Genomic DNA, 27,774 nt, shown 5'->3' on the forward strand with positions numbered 1-27,774 from the left:
GCTCACCTGCAGGCCCTCAACCATAATTTTTTAGAGGGTCGGCTAAGCAGCAGGCACTCTTCCATAAGATTCTGGTCAACACAATCCTCACCGCCGGGGGTCAAGTAGCTAATTAGCATGGAGGAGTCTTGTTGGTTATCGGAATTAACCAGACAAATTGCGCCACCAACTCAGAACAGCCATGCACCACCACCCACAGAATCGAAAAAGAGCAATCAATCTGTCAATCCTTTCCATGTCTGGGCCTGGTTTAAGTTTCAGCTTTGCAACCATATTCCCCACAGAACCCAAAGACTTTGGTTTCCCAGAAGCTGCTCGGCTGGCCATGGGAATAACGCCGCCGGATCGCCTGTCGGATCGACTTCGAACCTCCGACTTTCGTTGTTGATTAATGAAAACATTCTTGGCAAATGCTTTCACTGTGGTTCATCTTGCACCGGTCCACGAATTTCACCTCTAGCGGCGTAATACGGATGCCACCGGCCGTCCCTCTTAATCATGGCCCCAGTTCCCAAAATCAACAACATTTTTGGCTGAACTTGCACTTTATATACAAGTAAATGTTCAGGAAAGAATGTTTCCTAACAATTTTTCCTCTAAAATCGATTTCATCTTTGGTTTTGTGTATTATTGTCAGTCTGTAAAATTGGCGTACTAATCAGACAACATCGTTCCCAACAGCAACCTGGGAATCCAAGATGCATCCAGACATCCTCCCCATGTGTTCCCAAACAATTTTGGTGGTGTTTTCATTCAATTTATGACCTTTTCCGATGAACCAGGCACCCTCCCCTCTTAAGAGCAGGGCCTGGTTTAATGCTCGGGTTCTCCCATTGACTTCCATTATATTCGGGTGCTCAGTCAAGCACCTGAACATCCCGGTGTGTTCGGCCCGAGCCCCAGAGCACCCGAGCATTACGGTGCTCGATCAACACTACTGAGCGGTTAAGGTGACACTCAGTTCAGCTATGGTCAACAAGTTTTCTGCATATAATAGAAGAAGCCATCATAAATTAAATATACCTTCACAAGGAATCAATAGCGGAATATATGAGCGCCAGGCAAAGTTGTCATATAAGAGGGCTATAAACTTTAATGCATAGCACACGCTATATTGATTTTTACATATAACATACTGGTGCAATTATACAAACTATATGCAGTTCTTGAGCATATGCAGCTTATATTTCAAGTCATGGTTTAATCGAAGATTCAGAAAGAAGCAAAAATTTCAAAAATTATTTTTTTGTCTGATCCTGTTCTTATACCCGGGAAACTGTGTGTAATTAAGGAAATCAGTTTGTGCCAAAGCCACCACGTCACTCACCTGCAGGCCCTTGACCCCGAACCCGAACTCCATTTGAATTTATGCACAAATGCAGTCTATGCGGCTCCATACTATATAGCCATATAGTGCCACTTGGAGAATATCTCCATGATATAGCATCTACAGTGGAACATACTGCATACCATACCAAGCACCGCACCCTCCAATGTATAGCGGCTGTGCTTATTATTGCATCTCAATACCATTCACTTAAATTGGACTGAGCTACAAAAAAGCCATATAAATGATGGAGAGAACCTAACAGGCCTGGGAAGAGGCTGTGGCACTCACCGAGTGTTTTAACCTGTTCAAACATCTGATAGGGGATTGCCAGTAGGCCCCGCTGATCACATGTTGACGATAAACCCTTTAAGCATCTTTAAGGGAGAGACAAGAAAAATACTGTAAGTGTTAGCCAAACCATCATTCCCTGAAAATTTCAATATGTTATGTTTTTGACCAGCTTTAAAAGGTTATGACATGACTTATATTCACATCAAAAGTCTAAAAAGGTTGTTAAGCAGTTTTAAAGAATCAGCCTACTTCCCCCTCTGGCTGCTGAAAATATGATCCCTTCTTACTTCCTCTGTAGAAGGAGTCTTCTGAGATTTACTGCCATGCTACTGCAGAGGCTCTGCTCCTTGCCTGACAGTAATCACTATACAGAGTCTTGACCATGGGGAAAGTGACTAAGCATGTGTGACCACCAGCATCTAACTCCTTAGGAGAGTGTGCACATAGCTATGAGCATTGAACACCAGGTGGAGCCATACCACTACTATATGTAAGTAAATGTCATAGCTCTGCTCTGGATTGTTTTTTTCTGACAGCATGTAAATGGAATACATTGTTATTTTTTATAATCTATATCAGGCATGCTCAACCTGCGGCCCTCCAGCTGTTGCAAAACTACAACTCCCAGCATGCCTGAACAGCCTACAGCTATCAGCCTACAGCAGGGCATTGTGGGAGTTGTAGTTTTACAACAGCTTGAGGGCCACAGGTTGAGAATGCCTGATCTATATGAAGATGGTGGGATAACTCCTATGTCAAATAAGCAAATACAGTATTTTCTTATTAAAGACGACCTGTCAACTCCACTGCCCTACCAATTTTAATAGCCATTTCCCCTAAAATAAAAACACTAATGCCCCATTCACACGTCAGTGTTCGGTCAGTGATTTCCATTGGTGATTTTGAGCCAAAACCAGGTGCTGCTTTAAACACAGAACAGGAGCAGATCTTCCCCTTGTACCTTATATCAGTGGAGGCTCCAATCCTGGTTTTGGCTCACAATCACTGATGGAAATCACTGACCAAAACACTGACAGCATCCTCTTCTTAGGCTAAATGCACACGATCAGGATTGCGTGTGGATTTTCTGTGCAGATTTGCATGCAGAAATCCACATCGTAGGTCATGTATAATGTATTCTATGAGAATTTGAAATTCTCATGCGCACGATGCAGATTTTTTCCGTGCGGGTTTTGATCTACGGTGAGGATTTTAAAATCCGTAGCATGTCAATTTATTTTATTTTTCCTGACCGGACTTTGTCCATTCACTTCAATGAGGAGAGTAAAATCTGCATGCGGAAAATCCGCACCAATTGATTAACCGCATGGATTTCCCTGCAAACACCTGCGGATTTCAGTGCGGATTGTCTGCACATAAATCCCGAATGTGTGCATTTACCCCTAGAATCCTGCATTGTGAAGGTCCTCTTTTATTTTTTCTCGAAGTGTAGAAGTATTATTTTTTTGTGCAACTAGTGATCCATGTACAGGTAGTGAATTTCTTAAAATTCAAATCTCGACTGATTCTGCCAAATCAACTGCCTGATTCAATTCAGGTCCAAAAAGTTTCCACCTGAATTGAAAGTGCTCTGATTCCCTGGATAAGTCCTCTCTCTCAGACTGTGTAAGGGACACATCTCAATAAGGCTAAGTTCACACCAACGTGTGTGATCTGTGGCCGTATTGCGGCCCGCAAATCGCCGGCCGCAATACACGGCCACAGTTCCGTGTGAATTCCGCATCACGGATGCGGACCCATTCACTTCAATGGGTCCACAAATCCGGAATCGCGGAATGGCCGCACGGGACGGGACCCCTTGGAAGCAGTACGGAGTGCCTCCGTGGGGTTACGTCCCGTACTTCCGTACCGCTAAAAGATAGAACAAGGCCTATCTTTTAGCGGAACGGCCGGATCGCGGACCCATTAAAGTGAATGGGTCCGCGATCCGATGCGGCTGAGCTATGGCTGGCAATCGTGCATTGCGGCCCGCTATTTGCGCGCTGCAGCACAGGCACGGGTCACACACGTTCGTGTGAACTCGGCCTAACTGTCAATTTAATTTACATTTTTCCAGGAGGAAAACCAGAGTACTGAGAGCTGTTAAACATAATAGTACTCATAGTATACGACAGCAGAACAGCAATATACTTTAGAAGTAAAAAAGAATAAGAACAAGGTGATCCCAGTGCTATATCTGCTGAGTAAGGCAAACAGCGCCAGACATTTTATAGAGTTGTGGTGAACTTTGTGAGCAGACAATAACTCAGAATAAAAGTTTGGAGACGGTGACTATTGAGAGACCTAGCAGCAGAAGTTCTCTCTCTGCAGAGCAGAATGTTGTCTATATTGGCATACTATGGGTGTCTAGGCACCTCTTATTATAATATGTGTCATATTTGTACCCTCATAACTTTCCCTTCAGGCACTCCCTAAAATGCTGACTTGCACGACATAAGCAATTTGAGCGTCAGGCTCCTCGGGGGAGTGTGGTACAAATGAAAGTGTGTTTATGATTTATGCATTTTCATGTTTATTTTTTTGGAATGCAGCATACCATTTGTATCTCTTATAGATAAATGTAGATCACAGAAGAGCATCATATAATAATAATGCAAGGAAACATATCTGGGAATCTAGCCAGTTCTAGGGCTGTACAACAATGCAGGGAAGACATGTACCTTCTAATCTGATTTTATGAAAGTACATTTGTTATGGTATCTATCTCTATTATCTATCTAAAAGAGTGGACCCCCTCGCCTGTGGTCCCAGAGGGATTACAGCCTCATCTTTTTAGTGAATTTACTTCTGTTTTTTGTTTTTGTTTTGTGTTATCTATCTATCTATCTATCTATCTATCTATCTATCTATCTATCTATCTATCTATCTATCTATTATTTACAGATCTCTCTATCATCTATGTATTCATCTATAATGGCATGCAAAAATGTGGGTACCTCTTGTCAAAATTTCTGTAACTGTGAACAGTTAAGCAAGTTGAAAATGAAATGATTCCCAAAAGGCATGAATTGAGATGAGCGAATCGAAGTTGACGAAGTGGAAATTGATCCGAATTTCAGGAAAAATTAAATTCACACAGAATTTGAATTTCCTCACGCTTCGTGGTAACTAATCCCATTTTTTCCTAAAATGGTTGCTGCATGTGTTAGGACAAAGAACTCTGGGAACAAGGGATCACCCACAATGCCATGCATGCAGCCAATCAGCAGCCAGCCAGTCCTGTGATGTCACAGTCCTATAAATAGCCTCAGCCATCTTGGATTCAGCCATTTTCCAGTGTACTTAGTGCAGGGAGAGACGTTAGCAGGCGCTAGGGACAGGGCTAGGAAAGACTTTAGAACTTTTTTTTTGGCTAATGGAAGTTCAGGGAAAGATCATTAGAAGTGCAGGGAAAGGATAGGGAGTAGAGTTGAGCAGACACCTGGATGTTCGGGTTTTGCAGGTTCGGCCGAACTTGAAAAAAAGTTTGGGTTCGGGACCCGAACTTAATCCGAACTTGACCCCGAACCCGAACCCCATTGAAGTCAATGGGGACCCGAACTTTTGGGCACTAAAATGGCTCTAAAATACTCCTGGAAAGAGCTAGCGGGCTGCAAAAGGCATCAAAATGTGCTTAAGAGCATGACAACTGTTCTGCAAACAAATGTGGATAGGGAAATGACTTAAAATAACATAAAATACAGAAAAATTAAAAATAACAATCTGGATCTAGGAGTAGGAGGTTGAGGAGGCGGTGGATGGGTGGATGTGGCGGTGTACGTTGATGTGGCGGTGTAGGTGGAAGTGGCGGTGAAGGAGGAATAGGTAGCCAACACTGATTTGTGTTATTTTTTAGTTTTAAATTGGGGTATCCCCCAAAATATTGGGATATATAACAAAATAAAACAAAGAATAAGTGCACTTGAGTACAAGAATGGATGGTTGAGGCTGGTATAAATGTTTATTCTGCACAAGGTACGGACAACTCCTGTGGAATCCATGCCTGGTTCATTTTAATAAACGTAAGCTTGTCCACATTGGCTGCGGCCTGTGATAATGCTCTCTGCCGTGCTAAACAAACTTACACTATACACTGGCTGCAGGGCAGGTCAGCACCTCCAAGGCTGACAAAGCTTTTCCACATTTTGGCCACGCTAACCCTGCCTTCTCAGGTGCTAGTGGTGCCCCAGCTGCGTTGGCGACCTCTTCCTCCTCCTCTGCCTTCGCCTTGTGCTTCCACTGTGCCCCACTGTCAGGTGGGAATGCTATCATCAGTGTGCACTTGAAGTCGAACATCTTCCGATCAGGAACAGATGTTTTCACTAAATTTAGTTCCCTGTCAGCAATGCAGAGCAGGGGTTCATGTCACCCAGCAATAGAACAGAGGATTTTGAGAGATTTAGGCCCCTGTCACCCAGGCACAGCAGGGGTTCATTCACGGCAAAAGGGGGATCTTGTCACCCAGCAATAGAACAGAGGATTTTGAGAGATTCAGGCCCCAGTCACCCAGGCACAGCAGGGGTTTGTATACGCCAAAAATTGTAAAATGTCACCCGACAATTGAAAATAAGATTTTTTTCAATTTAGGGCACTAAAATTGGCACTTTTTTAAATTAAAATGGCTCTAAAATAGTCCTTAAAAAGGCTAAAGGGATGTAAAAGGCAGTAAAATGTGTTTAAGAGCATGGCAACTGCTCTGCAAACAAATGTGGATAGGGAAATAACTTAAAATGATATAAAATAACTAAAAATTACAAATTATTATCCTGCAACTCAGAGAAGGAGGTGGATATGGAGTCGGAGGCTGAGGAGGCGGTGAATGTGGTGTTGTAGGTGGAGGCAGCGATGGAGGAGGAACAGGTAGCCAACAATGTTTTTTTTTTTTTTTATTGGGGTAGGTAGCCCCCAAAATATTGGGACAAATAAAAAAAAAGAAAACAGAGAATCATTGCGCTTGACTTGAGTACAAGAATGTATGTTTGATGGTGGTATAAATGTCTATTCTGCACAAGGTACAGACAAGTCTTGTGGGATCCAAGCCTGGTTCATTTTAATGAATGTGAGCTTGTCCACGTTGGCTGTGCTGAATACACGCTCAGAGAGTACACTGGCTGCAGGGCAGGCCAGCACCTCCAAGGCATACAGGGCAAGCTCTGGCCATGTGGACAATTTGGAGACCCAGAAGTTGAATGGCACAGCAGCTGCAGCCTCTCCCTACACTAATCCGAGCAGAGTGATGGGCGGCGCTACGTGACTCCAGCTTAAATAGAGGCTGGGTCACATGATGCAGTTGGCCAATCACAGCCATGCCAATAGTAGGCAAGGCTGTGATGGCCTTTTGGGGGAAGTAGTATGACGCTTGTTGATTGGCTGCTTTGCAGACTTTCAAAAAGCGGCATAAAAATCGCCGAACACCGAACCCGAACTTTTACGTAAATGTAAACTAACATTTTTTGTCTGCTTATATCGGTGCTGCTCTCAGACAACTTCAAACTAGACTGATGATTTTTTTTCCCCTTTTTATTCAAATAAGAATTTTTTGTGCATAAATGGGATTATTTTATGAAGACAGCCCTCTTTGTATGGAAGCCGAGAAATCAGCTTACCACAGCTGGCCATTATTATAGGGGAGAGCTGTGTCTGACTATATATCGCCCTTACAGCATCCTCTGTAGGACAAATGGAGAATTAAATTTTATTCAAATAAATGATTGTTCTTGTACCATATCTTCTTCTTTTGATGCTATGACGTCTATATACAGTATATGCCCTTATAAGAGAACCTTATTAGTAATAGATCCACATTTATATGACTACTAATGGGATGACCGCTAGGTGACAAGCAAGACTAACAGCTGAGGATAAGTCCTTACTTTGTTAAATTGCTTTTGACAGCAGTAGAACTCTACAGATCCATGAGTCTTGTAGACCTGGTAAGACTCTTCCAGCAGGTTTAGGGATGAGGATACCTTTATTTATAAGAGAAACCCCACAATGGGGAACTCCTTGCAATTTAGAATTAAGGTGGTGGAAGTGCTTAAACAGCAGTTCAGCAGGAGAAGGCAGGTATGCCTTATGCATCTCAAGACCCGATAGTTTGCATCTTATTTTCTTGTGCACTTTGAAAATCTGGCTCTGATTCCAGGGATTATATAGTCTATCTATGTTGGAATCCAAAAATGGTAATTTGAACGAGTAACAATAAAGATTTTACTGAGAAGAAATGAGTAACAGGCAGAATGGACATTGCTTTTAGCCCCTTGTGCCAGATCTGCAGGCGGTGAATTACACAACAGCAATACATTCAGCAAAACTGGCATTATGAATGTTAATAGCCATGGAAAATGTTATAACCTAAAGGACAAAATGATGAATCAAAAGGCGGTGGCACTGAAGAGCCATAGATGTGTTTTAAAAAAGTAATAATGTACAAATTAAATCACTGATTAATAAAAAAAATCTGAAAATAAATAATATTGGTAAAAAATATGAAAGAGAAGTGCAAAAATAGAAGGAAGAGAAGCTGATGATGGGAATGGAGTGCTATAAGCCGCTTCAGACTGAATATCATTATAAGGTTTATAAATGTGTAAAATATGGGCAAATTTTTGCACTCGCATTATGGCTGTAAGTTCGGACCATGGGTCTATTGACTCAAACTAACAACAGAAAATTGCACCCGTGTGAAACCGGCCTAAGGTTCACAACACATTAGAAATGCTTAAATAATAACTCATGCACACAACCGTATTTTGCATTTGTGTCCAATCCAAATTTTTTTGCGAATTGCACATGGACCCATTCATTTCTATGGGTCTGCAAAAAAGACGAACAGCACAATGATCTCATCTGTGTGCTGTCTGCATTCTATGTCCGTTCCACGAATAATAGAACATGTCCTATTCTTACCCTTATTGCAGATAGGAATAGGCATTCCTAGTGATGGGAGTGAGAAAAATGCAGATTGCACATGGTGGGTTTCCATATATTACGGATCTGTGTTTTGCAGACTGCAATACATATACGGTTGAGTGCATGAGGCCTAATGCTGTGCTTTTATCGCTATAACTTTATGTACATATAAAATATATAAAGACCTGACCCTCTGGGACTATTTCCTGCAAATTCTTAGCAGGCTACAAACTGTTTGCATGTGATGAATACCACAGTTGTAGAGGGAAGTTGTGGTAGAACTAGAATTTCTCAGTGCACACTAGCTCAGAGAGGTTGGATCAACACCAACATATTAGGAAAATGCAATAAAAAAATGTCCTTATGTTTTTACGGTCAGCTCATATTGTAACCTGAAATTGTACAAATTCAATGCTTTTATATGTCTAAACCAGGAACCTAAAAAGTATTAGAATGCCTGCAGGCTCTCTGTAAAGGTTGAGAAAGCTCCTCGGTCACTAAAATAAATAAAATTAAATAAATAAAAAATTCAAAAAATAGTTTAGAGTAATACAGTAGATTGTATGCTGAAGGAGGAGGGAGATGCAGCTGCATTGTTTTGAGTGAAACACTATAAGGAGGTGAAGCAACAGGGAAAGATATCTACTTGGATCAGATTACACAACATGTTCTAACATCGAACCAGAATGAACCTGCATGGGGAAGAAAAACGTAATATAATGAGCAGTGGGTTAAAAACAAAGCAAATCAACAAGATAAACTCGGCCATGTTGGCAACACATCTATAAATTTATTTCACCACAAAGTCAAACTTCCTCGCGCTTTGTGGTAACAAATCTATTTTACCTTAAATGGTGGGGGGGAAACATACTCACCTCATTTATTTACTCGCAGACAGGCAGTCTCAGCCATCTTGTTTGAAGAAACCATGTGAAATCCTGCGCGGGGTGACGTGCGATGCCCCCATGCTGGCCGGGCACGATGACACACGGTTTCTTCAATCAAGATGGCCGCGACGGCCTCTCTGCAAGCAAATGGATAAGGTGAGCATGAATTTTTGCAACCCTGATTAACCCCTAAAAGGCCTCCATTTTAACATCAGATGCCACAATCAGAGATGAACGCGCCATCTGAGGGGTTCAATGACGGAGGGCGGCGCGATCGCTACTTACAAAGGAATGCAATTAGTGATTAAGTAATTCTTAACAAATTGAATTTATTTGTTAAAATCGGCGAAGCAGCTGAATCGAATTTTTCATAACTTTGCTCATCAGTAGTCACTACCTCCACCTACAGTTATAGTGAAAAAAGCCATCACAAAGTTCCAGTTATCAGAATATGGAATCACGGAAAAAATGCACTAAAACAATAGATGCAAACATAATATATGGATTAAGCCCTCACTCAAATAATAAAATCTCAGAGACTCTCAGCCAATCTATTTTGAGCAAAACACATCTGTGCCCACCTACCTGTGCCAAGGTGGTCTCAGTCAGGCAGGTCCTATTCTAAACCTACCTATGCCGTTGGGCATCTACATTCAGGAGAGCAGACCCTGCACATATAGTGTGCTGCTCCTAGTCACCTCTATGTGCACCCAGCAACCGATGAGAGAAGGAGCAAGCACAGCTATATGTACCACCTAAACAAGGCGGCCTAAGGGACAGGAGGGGCAAAAGTGCACCAAAATGCTGCTCCCAAAATAGAATGTGGCACACAAAAACCCATGCCAGCCCACATAATAAAGTTAAAGGGGTTATTCCATCACTAATGCAAAAAATGAAAATCAGACATCACATAGTACCTGACAATCTATTTTTAACAAATCTAGAACCAACCCTGTACCTCACATAAATCCAGAGATCTCCTCACTTATTGCTCTGCTAGATTTAAATCAAGCTGAAAACTAAGGGGAGTGTCTTTTCTGCTGCAGATCAGGGGGTGTATCTGTGCTCTCCCTATCACAGCTCAGGAGGCATTTGAAGGATGAAGCTGAACATGTGCGGCCTTCCCCTTGAGCAGGACAAAGAAATTAAAAAAATAGAAAATAAACAGCAGGTGGCGCTATACAGATACAAAAAAGAAAGAGGGTTAAGCAGCACTCCAGGTCCCGATATAGGGACAGTTGCCAATAGAAACCTAGATAGGTCGGTGCTCGCGGATGGGGATCCTGGCTAGGGGTCCCATAGGTATACAGATAAAGAAGAAAATCCACAGCACTTCTCAGTTCTGGTGAACGCTGGTTACTTTATTGGTAACAGCAGCATAGGGATAGCTACAGTCAGGTCCATAAATATTGGGACATCGACACAATTCTAACATTTTCGGCTCTATACACCACCACAATGGATTTTAAATGAAATGAACAAGATGTGCTTTAACTGCAGACTGTCAGCTTTAATGTGAGGGTATTTACATCCAAATCAGGTGAACGGTGTAGGAATTACAACCGTTTGCATATTTGCCTCCCACTTGTTAAGGAACCAAAAGTAATGGGACAGAATGATAATCATAAATCAAACCTTCACTTTTTAATACTTGGTTGCAAATCCTTTGCAGTCAATTACAGCCTGAAGTCTGGAACGCATAGACATCACCAGACGCTGGGTTTCATCCCTGGTGATGCTCTGCCAGGCCTCTACTGCAACTGTCTTCAGTTCCTGCTTTTTCTTGGGGCACCTTCAGTTTTGTCTTCAGCAAGTGAAATGCATGCTCAATCGAAATCAGGTCAGGCGATTGACTTGACCATTGCATAACATTCCACTTATTTCTCGTAAAAAACTCTTTGGTTGCTTTTGCAGTATGCTTTGGGTTATTGTCCATCTGCACTGTGAAGCGCCGTCCAATGAGTTCTGAAGCATTTGGCTGAATAGGAGCAGATAATATTGCCCGAAACACTTCAGAATTCATCCTGCTGTTTTTGTCAGCAGTCACATCATCAATAAATACAAGAGACCCAGTTCCATTGGCAGCCTTACATGCCTACGCCATGACACAACCACCACCATGCTTCACTGATAAGGTGGTATGCTTAGGATCATGAGCACTTCATTTCCTTCTCCATACTCTTCTCTTCCCATCACTCTGGTACAAGTTGATCTTGGTCTCATCTGTCCATGGATGTTGTTCCAGAACTGTGAAGGCTTTTTTAGAGTCATTTGGCAAACTCTAATCTGGCCTTCCTGTTTTTGAGGCTCACTATTGGTTTACATCTTGTGGTGAACCCTCTGTATTCACTATAGTGAAGTCTTCTCTTTATTGTTGACTTTGACACACATACAGTACACCTACCTCCTGGAGAGTGTTCTTGAACTGGCCAACTGTTATGAAGGGTGTTTTCTTCACCAGGGAAAGAATTCTTCGGTCATCCACCACAGTTGTTTTCCGTTGTCTTCTGGGTCTTTTGGTGTTGCTGAGCTCACCAGTGTGTTCCTTCTTTTTAAGAATGTTCCAAACAGTTGTTTTGGCCACGCCTAATGTTTTTTCTATCTCTCTGATGGGTTTGTTTTGTTTTTTCAGCCTAATGATGGCTTGCTTCACTGATAGTGACAGCTCTTTGGATCTCATCTTGAGAGTTGACTGCAACAGATTCCAAATGCAAATAGCACACTTGAAATGAACTCTGGACCTTTTATCTGCTCATTGTAATCGGGATAATAAGGGAATAACACACACCTGGCCATGGAACAGCTGAGAAGCCAATTGTCCCATTACTTTTGGTTCCTTAACAAGTGGGAGGCACATATGCAAACTGTTGTAATTCCTACACCGTTCACTTGATTTGGATGTAAATACCCTCAAATTAAAGCTGACAGTCTGTAGTTAAAGAACATCTTGTTCGTTTCATTTCAAATCCAATGGGGTGGTGTATAGAGACAAAAATGTTAGAATTGTGTCAATGTCCCAATATTTATGGACATGGCTGTATATTTTATTGAATAACTCAGTGGTTATGCAAAATTTTTAATTGCATAAAAGGGCAAATCATGTCAAATGATCGTAAAATAGCACCATCAAAAATTTAACTCATCCCACGAAAAACAGGTACTCATACAGATATGTCAATGAAAAAAAAAGTTACCAGTAAAAACGTGGATAAATAAACACAAAGGCGAAAACCGGTAAGGGGTTAAATATACATTGTGGATTCTCCCACTATTTCAAGTATATTTATTTAATAAAGGTAAGATTTGAAAGAAGAATTCTGCAGAAAATGCTGATCCTTTTTTTTCTGTGGAGACCAGAGGCCAATAGATCTGACAACAGCTGCGTTGCCCATTGTGCAGTACATTTATAGTGAATACCGGACACATGATATGGATTTACACTGAATACAAAGGGAAAATAACGATTAGTTGGACAATGTGTCAAATCTATGGACAGAACAAAACTTATGAAAGATTTCTCATCTCAATTAATGACCACAGTAATTTTCAGAGAGTCTTTCTCTACATCTCTTGTCTCTAAGAACTGTTACAAATCTGGTTTTCTGCTGTATCACAGTGACTGACAATGGACAGTGGAATGCAGAATGAGAGTTAGTTTTGCCACATCAAACAGACTGGCCAGAGCGCACACAAAGCATGCTTACAATGAGCTTCATTAGCCATAGGATAACATGCTAATAGCGCTATTTTATTCCTACACCTGAGAGCGGGCTACAGTAATTACTCATGACCTGGTTTGCAAGAAGTGTGACTAGCATTTCATAAAATTCTTTTCAATTCACCAGGGGTCAGCAACCTCCAGTATTCCTGCTGTTGTGAAATTACACCTCCCAGCATGCCTTATTCACTTAGGTGGGAGTTTTGAGAACGGTGGAGCTGTAGTCTCATGCTGGGAGTTGTAGTCTCACAACACCTGGAATGCTGGAGGTTGCTGACCCCTGAACTACAGTGTAAGGCTAGTTTCACATTAGCGGCAAGGAACTCCCTGTTCCGGCGGGTGAACAGCCTGTCGTATCCCTGCTGCCGCTAGAGCACGCGTTATCCCGGACTACCGCTCCGGCCATTGACTATAATAGGGGCGGGCCAGAGTTCCGGCGGCAGCATGGAAAACATGCCGAGAGGTGGCTGGCATTAAAGTACGACATGTAGTTTAGAATTACTATGCCTTGGTATTAAAAGGCGATGTAATATATTGCCAAATTTATTTTGTTCAACTGCTGCCACATTCTTAGTTAATCTATTACTGATACAGTTACTGTACTTGTACACTATGGCCAACAGACAGTTGCCTGGGACCTCCAAAGGAATGGGCAGTGGCAAAAATATGGCTGTAGCTGGCACAAGTAGAAGCAGAAGAGGGAAAGAGGGTTGGTAGAAGTCACAGCAACAAGCCAGAGCAGCCACTGTCATCCAGCGGTTGTGTTTTGACCAACAATCCAGCGAGTGCTTGACTTGCTCTTCTACATCATCTCAAGTGACAACAGATACACACAGTCAGGAACCAGTGAATTCCTCTGACACCACGCTTAGTTGATATGGCCCAACATTACTTTTCCAAAAAAGCTGTACCAGTCATGCACACATGTGTTGAGCAAAAGGTGGGCCAGTCCGTGGGCCTCTCACTGTCTGGTAGAGTTCAAGCCAGCGCTGACGTACGGCGTTGCAACTATGGTCAAGGACAACATTTGTCATTAACAGCCTACTGGGTAAATGTTGTTTAGCAACTTGGCCAGGTGATGGCACTGCCGCCTCCTTGTTATAATGCTGGGATTTCAGCGAAAATGTCCTCTTCTGCCTCCTCATCCTCCACTGTAGGCACAGTTTACAGTGGTCCTCCATCATATCACCTATGTAAAGCTAGGCATTGTCACGCGGTTCTGCACCTGGTCAGCCTTGGTGAATGGAGACACTCTGGCGAGGAACTACTCCACATCATCAATAAAGAAATCAAACACTTGCTGTCTCCTCGCCAATTGAAGATAGGAACAATGGTTACTGATAACGAGAATAATATTCTATCTGTGCTGCATCAGGGAGTGCTGACCCATGCGCCCTGGATGGCGCACATCTTCAATCTTGTTGTCATCCGGATCCTCAAGTCTTCCACTGAACCGCAAGAGCTGTTAAAGATGTCCAGGAAACTATGCATGCACTTCAGCCACTCTTACCATGCCAAACACGCCCTCCTTGAGCTGTAAAGGCAAAATTCTCTTCCCCAACATGGCCTGATATGCAACTTGAAATGGAGAGCACTGATGAAAATGGAGCATAAGGCCTCTTTCACACTGTTAGTATTTAGCATCAGTAGTCGATCAGTATTTGTAAGAAAAACCAGAAGTGGTTGCAAAACAAAGAAGAGATGCAAATATTTATACTACGTTTTATCTCTGTTTTGGACCCACTCCTGGTTTTAGCTTACAATTACTGAATAAATGCTGACCAAATACTGATCGTCTGCAAGAGGCTTAATGGATGCTCAAAATACAAGCTTTGTTTTTATTTGTTTTTGTTATTTTTAAATTTTCTGTTCTTTTGAAGGATCAGAAGAATGGAAACAATAAACAGTGATGTGAACACAGCGTTACTGACACTGCTGCTGCTTCCACCCTCCCCACTCTGTCATGGGGCCACTATTGTCTGTGTTACTGCCACTGCTGTTGGCCCTCATCCCCACTCTGTTATGGGGCCACTATTGTCACTGTTACTGCCACTGCTGCTGCCATCCTTCCCACTCTCTTATGGGGCCACACACAATAAATCTACAGCTAACAGAAGGGATTAAAACGCATGTGTTTGGACTGCCACAACATGCATTAAAATAAATAAAAAATCCCCACTACTTTATTGGCGCTGCCTTATTTCTTTATTTTGTTCCACTGACGAGACATTGTATTGCAGGGGCGTGCACAAATTTATGGCTTTACTGAAAGGAGCTGTATGTTTTTCTTTTTGTTTAACAGAAAGGATTAGCTATGAATCTTGGTGCACTGCGCAGTGAAGTAGACAGCGATAAATTATACCTGTAATTCTGACTGCACAGTGCCTACAAAACGGATTAACTATGAATGTGAGTGCACTAGAACGTAATGCACACGGCGATGCACTCTCCCTACAATCTCCCTGCATTTTACCTTCCAAGCCTTCACACTGAGATAGGGCCACCATGAGGGATGAATATGATTAGGCAGAGTGGCCTGGGTATACCTGATTTATCATGATTAATGAATTCATAACAAATCAAATTTCTTGAGGAGGTTTGGGTGAATCGTCCAAATTGACTTTTTCAAAACTTCGCTCATCTCTACTTGGCACCAGTGTCTCTGACTCCTTAGGGTCAGCTATAAACCACACGGGGACTACTCCAAGAGGTAGTGACCTAGTAGCTCCCCTGCAGTGAATTCCGAATCCCAGTATAGGTGTTAAAGGATAAATACCGGGGCACTGCCAGGATGATGCCCTTAGTTGTTACTGGAATGCCTGCTGGCCCCATTGACTATAACAGGATCTGGTAGAGATCCTGCAGCTTCACAGCAAATGTGCAGATTTGTCAAGACAAAAAACATTGTGCACAGCGTTTTTTTCTCTGGCCAAATGCCGGCATATTTGCCGGGTAATGGCCGGATATCAGCCAGATCCCATTACAGTCAATGGGGCTGATGGTCCTTGTGGTAATACCAGATGCAGAGAGCTCCAGCAGGATGGTCTCTGCCAGAACAGCCGGGGAACAGTAATGATAGTGTGAAACTACGTAGCTTAGAGATCAAATTTTCCCTGACAACAGATATTGAGGAAAAGTAAGGCTGGGGTTCAACATGCCCATTGCTTTTGTTCTCTGGAAAATAAGCCACCCAACTGAGGTGTGTTGCAGTAATTTTCTCTACCAAGTAGAGCATGCGTGTGCCTGGAGGGATCAGGAGAGATAGCTGTTTGGCTGAACAGGCATTACCTTGAAAGTTATTTCAAATATATATGGCTGGCTTAATTCATATCTACCTATCTATCTGTTTTTTTAATGTATCTATTGTTCTAAAGTTTTAGGCCAGATCGTTGCCTAGAACAGAATTTGTATGCTCATCTTAGTAGTGAAACAAAGCTTCGCTTCTAGGCAAGTTTGTTAATGAAGTTGAATATTTATTGCATTTATTTCCATCCGTGATATTGAAGCTCTGTGTTGTGCATGTGCAGACCTTGTTTACTTTCATCTGTCTTTCTGGAGTGACTGCACAGCCGGTGACTTCCTTGCTTGGTGTGATATGTGCCCACAGTGAATTTGCAGCATACAGAGACTTTGAGGAGGCATTAAGATGTGTTAATTAAATGTCATTTGCATTGCTGGATCTCAGAATTTATTTAATAAACATTTTGCTCTATGGATTATGGATTAAATTTATTTTAATTTCAGACTGGAGTAACACATGAAGTTTTTGGTGTATTAATGCAGTGTTTGAGCAAAACAAATTAAAGCTCTGAACCCGGTCATATCCCAATTTTCACCCAGGCAGTCCCCCTGATATGAGCATTGGAGCATTTCATGTACATTCAGCACAGAGCAAGGGCTTTTTCGGGAAATCCGGTAATGTATCGGGATCTCCATGGGTAAGCTAGGGGGAGGCTTCAGCCTAGCAGTGAGCCCGGTGACGTCACCGGCAGTGCTGCCCCGCCTGTAAAATGGGTAGAGCAGCGCTAAAGCCCGCCCATCAGTGCCGGTGACATCACCGGGCTCACTGCTAGGCAGAAGCCTCTGCCTAGCAGTGTAAAAATGTAAACAAAAAAGCCTGTGCCCTGTGCCATACAATGCAGGGCAAGGAAGAGCATCAGAGCATAAAATGCTCAGATGTTTATGTCAGAGGAGCTGAGTGGGGAAAGAAAGGTATACGTCTGGGTTCAGCTCTGAACTCAGACAACACCTTTAAGCCCATTAATTAGTACATGGATATGGCGCCTCATCATTTCTGGTCTGACAGAACCATAAGTGCTGGGAACTGGAGCTACGATTTCCTTCTTTTTTTTCTTTTCTTTTGAAACCTTCTCCTGCTGAACAGTAAATGTTCTACAATCTTGAACAACCTTTAAGGTTTCTTTTATAACATTTGGATACGTGCCAGTGCAAGCTAACTCAGTTTATAGACCCCTCTTTGCATATTAGGAGACACCATAGCCCTGCATTAATCTACATTAGGATGGTATCTTTGATGTCTAGAATTTTCTCATTTTTTCCTGACAATGAAAAGAAAAGAAACATACTGTAGTATAACAAAGGTTTGCACTATCAATCCTAAAAAGTAATCTGGAGAACAATAGAAAGTAATGAATGGCTGGCTACCTCTATGATATCATGACCAACAAGATTTGTCACTTCTGTAGTTAATTGATCCTAAAATAATTTCTTAATAGACAAAACTAAGGCCCAGTGGTCTATTCAGTTGAACTGTCCATAGAGGATCCATAACTAGGAGAATAGCTTAGAACACAGTTCAGTTGTTATAACCAAATTTAGTTGGTTATGGATCAGATCTAAGGTTGAGCGAACCTGAACTGCAAAGTTTAGGATCATACCGAACTTTGCGAGTTCGGGTGCCCGGACCCAAACCCGGACTTTTTCACTGAAGCTCGGGTTTGGTGTGATATTATTATTTTCCATTATAACATAGTTAGAATGGAAAATAATAGCATTCCTAAGACAAAATGCTAAATAAAATGGCCATTGAGGGGTTAAAAATAATTTAAAAAAAAACTTACCTCATCCACTTGATCGCGCAGCCGGTATCCTCTTCTTTCTGCAGGACCTGCAAAAGGATCTGAGATGACATCCCCGCACTCACCACGTGGTGAGCACGGTGACGTCATCGCAGGTCCTGCTGAATGAAGATAGAAGGACCTTTGACATGAAGTTCGGCTGAACCCAGCGAACCCGAACTTCTACAGGTTCGCTCATTCCTAATCAGATCCTCCTATATTAGCCATGAACCACTGAGATTTTTAAACTGTTTTGGGGGAATGGACATTTTGTGTAAAATGCTAAAGCAGAAAAAAAATATTGGCTGGCTCCAGTCTGTCCACATGGTAGAGCCACATAAGATGTAAAGGGGTATTCCCATCACAGACAACGAGAGCATACCGCTAGCATATGCCCTTATTGTCTGATAGGTGCAGGTCCCACCTCACGGACCGGCACCTACACCGAGAAAGGAGCGGGAAAAGGTGGTGGAAGGCGTACCGTGAATGCACAGCCGCACTCCATTCCTTTCTTTGGGGCCGCCTGAAAATAGCCGAGCACTGGCTCAACTATTTCCGTTGGCCCCATAGAAATGTATGGTATCAGTGTGGGCTCCCATTCACTTGTATGGGAAGAGCACTTGGCGGTGGCTGGAAAACACGGGGTCCTATAGCCACCGCTCTCCCCGCTCCGTTCTCTGTGTAGGTGCAGTTCCTAAAGGTGAGACCTGCACCTATCAGACAATAGGGGGCATATCCTAGCAATATACCCCCATTGTCTGGGATGGGAATTCCCCTATAAGGATCAAGTCCAAAACTAAATGTAAAAAGGAGAAAATCAAAATAGAACCTCTGGGCTGCTACATAAGGACCAATTTAGAGCAGTTTCTTTAAAGTAGTTTCGAAACTATTTCAATTTGAAACATTTTTCAAAAAATTTAATTTGGACCTGAATCAATTACAGTTCAAACAGTAGAAAGACAGCTAATACTCAACTTGAAATAAGACGTCCCATTGGTTCTTTTTCAAAAATAATGAGAGTATTGGGTGTCCCAATAATACACTTCTCTCAATGAGACATGCAATTCAGTTCTCATTCCAAAAGGACTTGGTGTCTCAAGAGATAACTGCTCTGGTTAGCTGAGTGCCCTTGTGCGGTACTCTTGGGGGTGCTCTTTTCTTATTAGGGAAACCAAGTATGCACGAGGAGTATTGCAGTCTATTGAATTCTGCTCACTCAGCTTTTCTGGGAAACATACAGTACAGACCAAAAGTTTGGACACACCTTCTCATTCAAAGAGTTTTCTTTATTTTCATGACTATGAAAATTGTAGATTCACACTGAAGGCATCAAAACTATGAATTAACACATGTGGAATTATATACATAACAAACAAGTGTGAAACTACTGAAAATATGTCATATTCTAGGTTCTTCAAAGTACCCACCTTTTGCTTTGATTACTGCTTTGCACACTCTTGGGATTCTTTTGATGAGCTTCAAGAGGTAGTCCCCTGAAATGGTTTTCACTTCACAGGTGTGCCCTGTCAGGTTTAATTAGTGGGATTTCTTGCCTTATAAATGGGGTTGGGACCATCAGTTGCGTTGAGGAGAAGTCAGGTGGATACACAGCTGATAGTCCTACTGAATAGACTGTTAGAATTTGTATTATGGCAAGAAAAAAGCAGCTAAGTAAAGAAAAACGAGTGGCCATCATTACTTTAAGAAATGAAGGTCAGTCAGTCAGCCGAAAAATTGGGAAAACTTTGAAAGTAAGGGCTATTTGACCATGAAGGAGAGTGATGGGGTGCTGCGCCAGATGACCTGGCCTCCACAGTCACCGGACCTGAACCCAATCGAGATGGTTTGGGGTGAGCTGGACCGCAGAGTGAAGGCAAAAGGGCCAACAAGTGCTAAGCATCTCTGGGAACTCCTTCAAGACTGTTGGAAGACCATTTCAGGGGACTACCTCTTGAAGCTCATCAAGAGAATGCCAAGAGTGTGCAAAGCAGTAATCAAAGCAAAAGGTTGTTTCACACTTGTTTGTTATGTATATAATTCCACATGTGTTAATTCATAGTTTTGATGCCTTCATAGTCATGAAAATAAAGAAAACTCTTTGAATGAGAAGGTGTGTCCAAACTTTTGGTCTGTACTGTATATGCAAATTTTAGCATGTTACATCTAATTTTTTTTCTTTTTTGGAAGTAAAGCTAATTTGCACACCTTTGGGTTTCAAATTAGTTTTCATCCAAAAACAAAAAAAAACTAAAGAAAAGATCACTTTCTGATGCCAGCACATGTGCAGTATGATGCTATTTTTTTGTATATATATATTTCCCAGAAAGGCTGAGCAGCATTGGCTGAACTGCAAAACATTTTATGCATGTTTGGTCTTCTTAATGATTAGGAGCCACTCAGTTAACCAGGGCAATATTCTGTTGTGATACCCAGTACTCTTGTCCTTTTGGAAGGAGAACTGGATTGCATGTCTCATTTCAAGGGGAGTATTATGTGTGGGTCTCTGAATTCCAAATCAGTAGAATCAATTTGCTCATCTCTAATACTTCAGCATAGTAACTACTGTATAGATAGTAGGTTATGGCTACAGGGGTTTTCAGAGATTTTTATACTGATGACTTATCCTCTGGATAGCTCATCAGTATCTGAAAGTGGTGTCCTGACATCCAGTACCCTTCCGCAGATAAGCTGTTTGAGAAGGCACTTGCGGAAGTGCTGTGGATTTCTCGTATCTTTGCTTAAGCCATGTGATATCACATTCATCGGTCACATAGAAACATAGAAACATAGAATGTGTCGGCAGATAAGAACCATTTGGCCCATCTAGTCTGCCCAATAGAAGACTAGATGGGCCTATGCACAGCTCAGCCCCATTAAAGTGAAAGGGGTTGAGCTACAATACCAAGCACAGCTGCTATACAATGTACGGGACTGTGCTTGGTGAGCTGGGAGAAGGCAGCGGTGCTACTACTAGCAGGGGCATAGCTAAAAGCTCATGGGGAATGGTGCAAAAGTTCAGCTTGTGCCCCCTTTCCTCAGTTCAGCCAGGGGCCGAGAAGCACATAGCCTTCGTGCTGCCCGAGGCAAAACCTGAAACGGCAACCCCCCTAAGCCAAATCCTTGACCTTACCCCATTCCCTCCAGCCAGAGTTGTATCTTGACCTGCATGCACTTTCTATAATACCAGTGTCTTGTCATGTGTCACAAGGGTCATGAGACCCCCTCAGGCTCCGGGGCCTAATAGCAACTGCTACCTCTGCACCCTCTATAGCTACGCCTTTGACTACAAGCGCCTATGCCTTCTAAAACAGCTGATGGGGAGGTGTCCCGGGTGTAAGACCCCCACCTATCAGATACTGAAGACCTATCCAGATTTACAAAATTTTGGAAAAGCCCTTCAATTAAAAAAGATTGGAAAACAGCTTCATTAGGTGTAAATATGCTGCAGTCAAATTAACTAAGAGAAACTTTTCTTTCCTCTTCATTTCTATATAATATATCAGGTTATTTATATTGTCAAGTGCTACTAATGTACATTAGAAATGCTATATAAATATATATATATATATATATATATATATATCACATGGTGATTTATTTCAGGATAAGCATTTATCTGTCACACACGAGGCAGCCAGATTATGTCTGCGGGTAACCCCACTCCCTCTATTAGGTATAGGTGTTACAACCAGCGGTATGTGGTCATTATATCTAATGCGCAGTGTTAAGTACAGAGTTCTGTTTTTACTTTGCGGTTCCCTTCTCTCATTTCATCCACAGATAACTCGGTGGAGGTCCCTGTACAGTGAGTCACTCCGCAGTAATAACAGGACTCTGAGCAGAGAAATCAAATATATAATGTCTGATACAAAGTGCCCGATAAAACATGGCCCTGTCACAGGAAAACTTTAGTGAAACAGTCTGCAGTGGATGTCTAAACCCAATTATACTAACATATTCGATTCAATTTGTAATGATTCTGTTTCCATTTGCTTTGTCGACTTGTAAAATTCAATTTGCATCTGTGCATTTTCTTATATTTTCCAACCCTCCAGTAGCATTCAACGTCCGGTTCTTGCTGCTAGAAAACACTCTGATGAAAGTGTATGTTACTTATATGTACGGGCCATAGACTTCTCAAGTCAATTAGGGCAGGGGAACACAACATAAAAGTTCCTGTATTGCATATCACTATGAATTTTGGTGAGGAAATACCTTGTTGCTGCAAATAATACCCCTCGTCTTCCAGATAACTAGTGATGAGCACATTTCTTGAAATTCAATTTGAATGAGTTGGTCGGGTGTATATATTCGTCCCCAAATAAATTTGAAAGTGTTCAAATTGCCTTGAAAAGTCATAGATGACCCTTTGAGGTTTCCTAGGACTTTACGCAACTCCTTTCAAGCTCTCTAACGCTGAGCCACCTTAAAGGCTCTTTCACACGATCGGATGCCGTGCGGGTAATCAGCTGCGTGAAAGACAGCCAAGCTCCGTTCCGGAAAGCAGAGACATGGAACATTAACATGATTTATAATGCTCCATACAAAATCACAGTGAGATAAAGTTGTCACCGTGATTTTGTAGTAAAAAGGTCACAGAGAGGCAAAGAGCATTATCAATCATTAATGCTCCGTGTCTCCGCTGTCCGGAACGGGGCTTGGATCTCTTTCACGCAGCCGATTACCCGCACGGGATCTGCTCGTGTGAAAGAGCCCTAAAGTAACAGCAACATACATGGCTATGGGCAAACAAGTGGCCACTGGGGGTAACACGCAGCCTCTTTAGAAACAAACTGCACTGTAGGATTTTTTTATGTTTACAAAAATGGTCAAAAAATATTTCATTTTTTGTGGCAAAAGTCCCAAATCGAGTTGACGAGAATTAATTTGCTCATCTCCACACATAGTACTGTATATAGATAATACGTAATAAATACAATACAAAATTTAATAACCCTTAATTTAAAAAAAATAATAGTAAAAAAGGTACTAACACATCTTTGTGCACCCTACTTCCATTTAAAGGGGTCATCCAACTTCAGATTTTTGAAGGGGCAAACTGCAGGGAGGCTGTTAACATAATAACATTCTCCTTTCCTGCCTCCCCCTGATCCAGTATCTGCTGCACTATCCCCCCTGCCAGGATGCAGACATGGTGTAATATTTTGGCTGCAGCGGTGAAGTGCTGGCATACTGTACTTTCATGTAACATCTGGCCACAGCATTTTGAGAAAAAGAATCCAATGAAAAAGTTTTCGTTTGAATTTTTGTGCAGAAAAAAAAGCAGCGTAATACAGGCCCAGCAAAGTGAATGACATTTCCAAGTCTCGTGTACACATTGCATATTTTGCACACGTGGAAATTGACCTGCCATGCAGATTTTAAAATCCGCAGCACGTCAATCGTTTGTATGATACCACATCTTATGCAAAGTGGTGTTCCCCATAGACTTCAGAAAATCCACAAAAAATTTGATAAATAGTGCAGATTTGTGTTCATTTTTTACACGTTTTTTATGTGTTTTTTTATGTGGATTTGCTGCATACGAATACAATACGTAATGTGTGAAGGTAGCTTGTAATCACTAAGGCATACCTTTCAGTGCTGGGGTGAGCTAGCCGCTGAAGTGTTCTTGATTTACAAGGAAATGAGACTTAATTGTGTGACATAAATATTCTAATGAACGTCAGGGAGTGCAGACTATTCAATTGCTGTATTTCCCTGATTAAACGGGTCTGAGACGATCTTTTTAGATGAGCAAGATAATTTGACCTTGGCATATCTCCTAAAATGAGAGCGGTCAGCCTTTATTTAATTGGATGCTGCCAAAGCATGTTTTATTAGTACCTCAGTGCCCATTTGCCTCGAAAGAATTGTTTTATTTTTCGAGTTAAATAATATGTTCCTCTTTCATTAAAAATGTTAAAAATGTTTTGCTGAATCTACTCACAAAAGTATATATCAATCTGCTCAGCTCCTCCTGCTCTATAACACGCTACATGTGGATTGCACTGCATCTTCATGGTCACAAGTTCCTCTTAAAGGGGCTGTCCGGGTTCAGAGCTGAACCCGGACATACCCCCATTTTCACCCAGGCAGCCCCCCTGACTTGAGCATCGGAGCAGTTCATGCTAAATCACGCAGGGCAAAGGCATTTTTGGGAGATCCGGTGATGTACCAGGCCCTCCAAGGGGCTGCCAGGAAGCCCGATGACGTCAACGGCACTGATGGGCGGTCTTTAGTGCTGCCCTAGCCAGTAAAACGGCTAGGGCAGCGCTAAAGCCCGCCCATCAGAGCCGGTGACGTCACCGAACACACTGCCAGGCGGAAGTGTGTTATTATAAACAAAAGAGCCCTTGCTCTGCTCTAGCACAGGGCAAGGGAGCGCATCGGAGCATGAGATGCTCCGATGCTAGCCTCAGGGATGCTGCCTGGGTGAAAATAAGGGTATGTCCGGGTTCAGCTCTGAACCTGGACAACCCCTTTAACTTCTTTAGGACCGGAATATTTTGGGCCTTTAAGATGAGGCGTGTTTTTCTCACTTTTTCCATCATTATAACTTTTTTTTATTTTTCTATTGTCGTACCTGCATGAGGGCTTTTATTTTGCGGGATGGGTTGGATTTTTCAGTGGCATCATAAGGAGTACATATAACTTATTAACTAACTTTCATTAACTCTTTATGAAGAGAATGGAAAAAGTTCTAATCTAATCTGTCATAGTTTTTTCATTCATGTTTTAAATTTTGGGCCATTCATCATGCAGCAAAATAACATGTCACCGTTAGGCCTTATTCACACGTCAGCGATTCATGTTCTGAGAGCTGAAATATTTGAAATGTTTTTTCTCGATGGAGTTGTGTGAAGGTGAGTTTTTAGTTTTTTTTTTGTGGTACAAGCTTTATTTTCCATTGGTACTAATTGGGTACATGCAACTTTTTTATCACTTTTTTCCCACTTTTCAGAAGTTAGCGCAAACAGAAAAGCAGCAATTCTAAATAGTTTTCATATAATTCACTGCGCAATATAATTGACATCTTAACTTTATTATTTTAGTCAGTATGTTTATACTATTTGTTTACAAAAAAAGGACAACCTTACTATGTGGGGGCACTAAGGGGGTGTTCTACTGTGTGGGGGCATCATGGGTCCATATCTTATAATGAGTTATGACTCAAGAGCTGTACAGAAAGTTCTCATATCCTGGATATGGATAATCGGAGTGTATTTTCACACAGGTTAAAGGGGTTATCCTGGAAAAGATACCGTATTTTCGCTTTGTAAGACGCACCCGATGATAAGAGACACCCCAGATTTTAGAGGAGGAAAATAAGAAAAATAAATCATCAGACCTAAGATCAGACCCCCATAAATATCAGGACATCACATCAGACCCCCATATCAGGACATCACATCAGACACCAATATCAGAACATCCCATCAGACCCTCATATCAGGACATCATATCAGACCCGCATATCATCCCTCCATGTCAGAACCCCATCAGCCTTCTACGTCAGACCCCCATCAGACCTCAGATCAGCCCTTAATGTCATACCCCCATCAGACCTCAGATAAGCCCTTTATTTCTGACCCCCATCAGACCTCAGATCAGCCCTTAATGTCATACCCCTATCAGATCTCAAATCAGCCCTTTATTTCTGACCCCCAAAAGACCTCAGATCAACCCTAGGTTTCTGACCCCCATCAGAATCAGAAATAGAATAAAACAAAAAAAACTCCTCATACCTCTCCTGCGCCACAGCTCCTCTTCATCTCCAACAAAAGTCACGCTCCCCTGTCTTCTCCAACCCGCGCTGCACTGTCACCTGACCGCGTGCAACGTCAGGTCATAGTGCGCGCATGGCGCACTATGTCCTGAAGATGTACGGGGTCAGGACGGTGCAGCGCCGGCCCCACTCCCGGCACCTAATGCATACTAGTGAGCACTTCCATAATGGAGGCGATCACTAGTATTCGCTTCATAAGACGCACAGTCATTCCCCCCCCCACTTTTTTTGGGGGGGGAAGTGCGTCTTATAAAGCAAAAAATATGGTAATCATGACTTATACTCAGGATAGGTCATCATTAGTTTTGAGCTAATCTAAGTAAACAAAGTGGACTTTGATCCGAATTTCAAGAAAAATTTGATTTGTCACAAAGCCAAATATCCTTGCGCCTCATGGTAACAAATAAATTTTTCCTAAAAGGTGGTAAAAAAAAATCTAAAAATACTTGCTCACCTCATCTATTTGCTTGCGGAGAGACCATTGCGGCCATCTTAATTGAAGAAAACGTGCCAAATTTTGTGCGTGTTAACGTGTGACGTCACCATATCTTCACTCTGGCTGAGTGCGATGATGTCATTAGTGATGACGGCCAGCATGATGATGTCATCACAGCAACACATGAGATTTGGCACGTTCTCTTCAATCTAGATGGCCGCGAGCAAATGGATAAGGAATGTTTTTTTGTTTGTTTTGTTTCTAACCCCTGACTAACTCCTGAAAGGCCTCATTGTGACTGTCAGATGTCATGGCGGGAAGAGGCGTGAACGTCCCTGTCATTGTGCACGCTACATACAATGGAATGCAATTTGTGACAAAGTAATTTGTAATGAACCCAATTTCTTTGTGAACTTCTAGTCACCATTATGACATTAGGGGGGTCCAAGTCCCAGCACCCTCTCCGATCAGCTGGAGCCACCACTCTCCCTGAAGTTCTGGTGAGTGATACAGGCTCCCGGCAGCTTTCCGAGGACAGCGCTGTACATTGTATAGTGGCAGTGCTTGGTATTGCAGCTCAGCCCCATTGACTTGAATGGGTCTGAGCTGCAACTAGGCCATGTGACCGACGTACAGTGACATCACTGGCCTAGGAAGAGCCTGTGGCGCTAACAGCTTATCGGCGGGAGTCCGTGGTGTCACACCCCCGCAGATCTGCTACTGATGATGATGACCTATCCTAAGGACGTCAAAAATATATTTTCCTGGCTAACCCCTTTAAGGGCATTTATTAAAGTAATTATATGCATAGCATATGAAGTTTTGGATAAATTGAATTGAAAACCTTCTGATGTTCTCTAATATGTGTGCTTAAATATTCCCTAGAAATCTAACATGCCAGAAATACAACCATACTTTTTCATTAGACATGGGAGTTTTTATATTCTCGTTATATAAAAAAAAATCTAAAGGTCAGATTTAATCAGCACATGGAGGCAACAGCAATCAGAGTCTTAGCTACTCAGACAGTCTTAAAACCCCACAGGGTGCTAAGCTGTGACATAAGTGGATATTATCACACAGCAGAAATATCTATGACTCAAAACCAGTTTCATTCATCTGAAAGGGGTTGTTTGGTGTTAAGCTCTTGGATTCCTGCAGCGCCATTTATGATAAATGGAACTGATCGACAATATATCTGCTTCATGTGAACTTAGCCTTAGGGCTCATTCAGACACCCATATGAATGGGTCCGCATCTGTTCTGCAATTTTGCGGAATGAGTGCGGACTCATTCATTTCAATGGGGGCACAAAAGATGCTGATAGCACATC

General features: G+C 42.2%; 1 protein-coding gene across 1 annotated transcript in view; it reads left to right on the top strand.

The window, feature by feature from the left end:
- Positions 1-27,774, top strand: part of DPP6 (dipeptidyl peptidase like 6) — a 1,686,142-nt gene that overhangs the window by 240,106 nt on the left and 1,418,262 nt on the right. The window lies entirely within an intron of this gene.

The sequence above is a fragment of the Bufo bufo genome, chromosome 5, assembly GCF_905171765.1.
Source record: "Bufo bufo chromosome 5, aBufBuf1.1, whole genome shotgun sequence".
In the NCBI taxonomy this organism is placed as follows: Eukaryota; Metazoa; Chordata; class Amphibia; order Anura; family Bufonidae; genus Bufo; species Bufo bufo.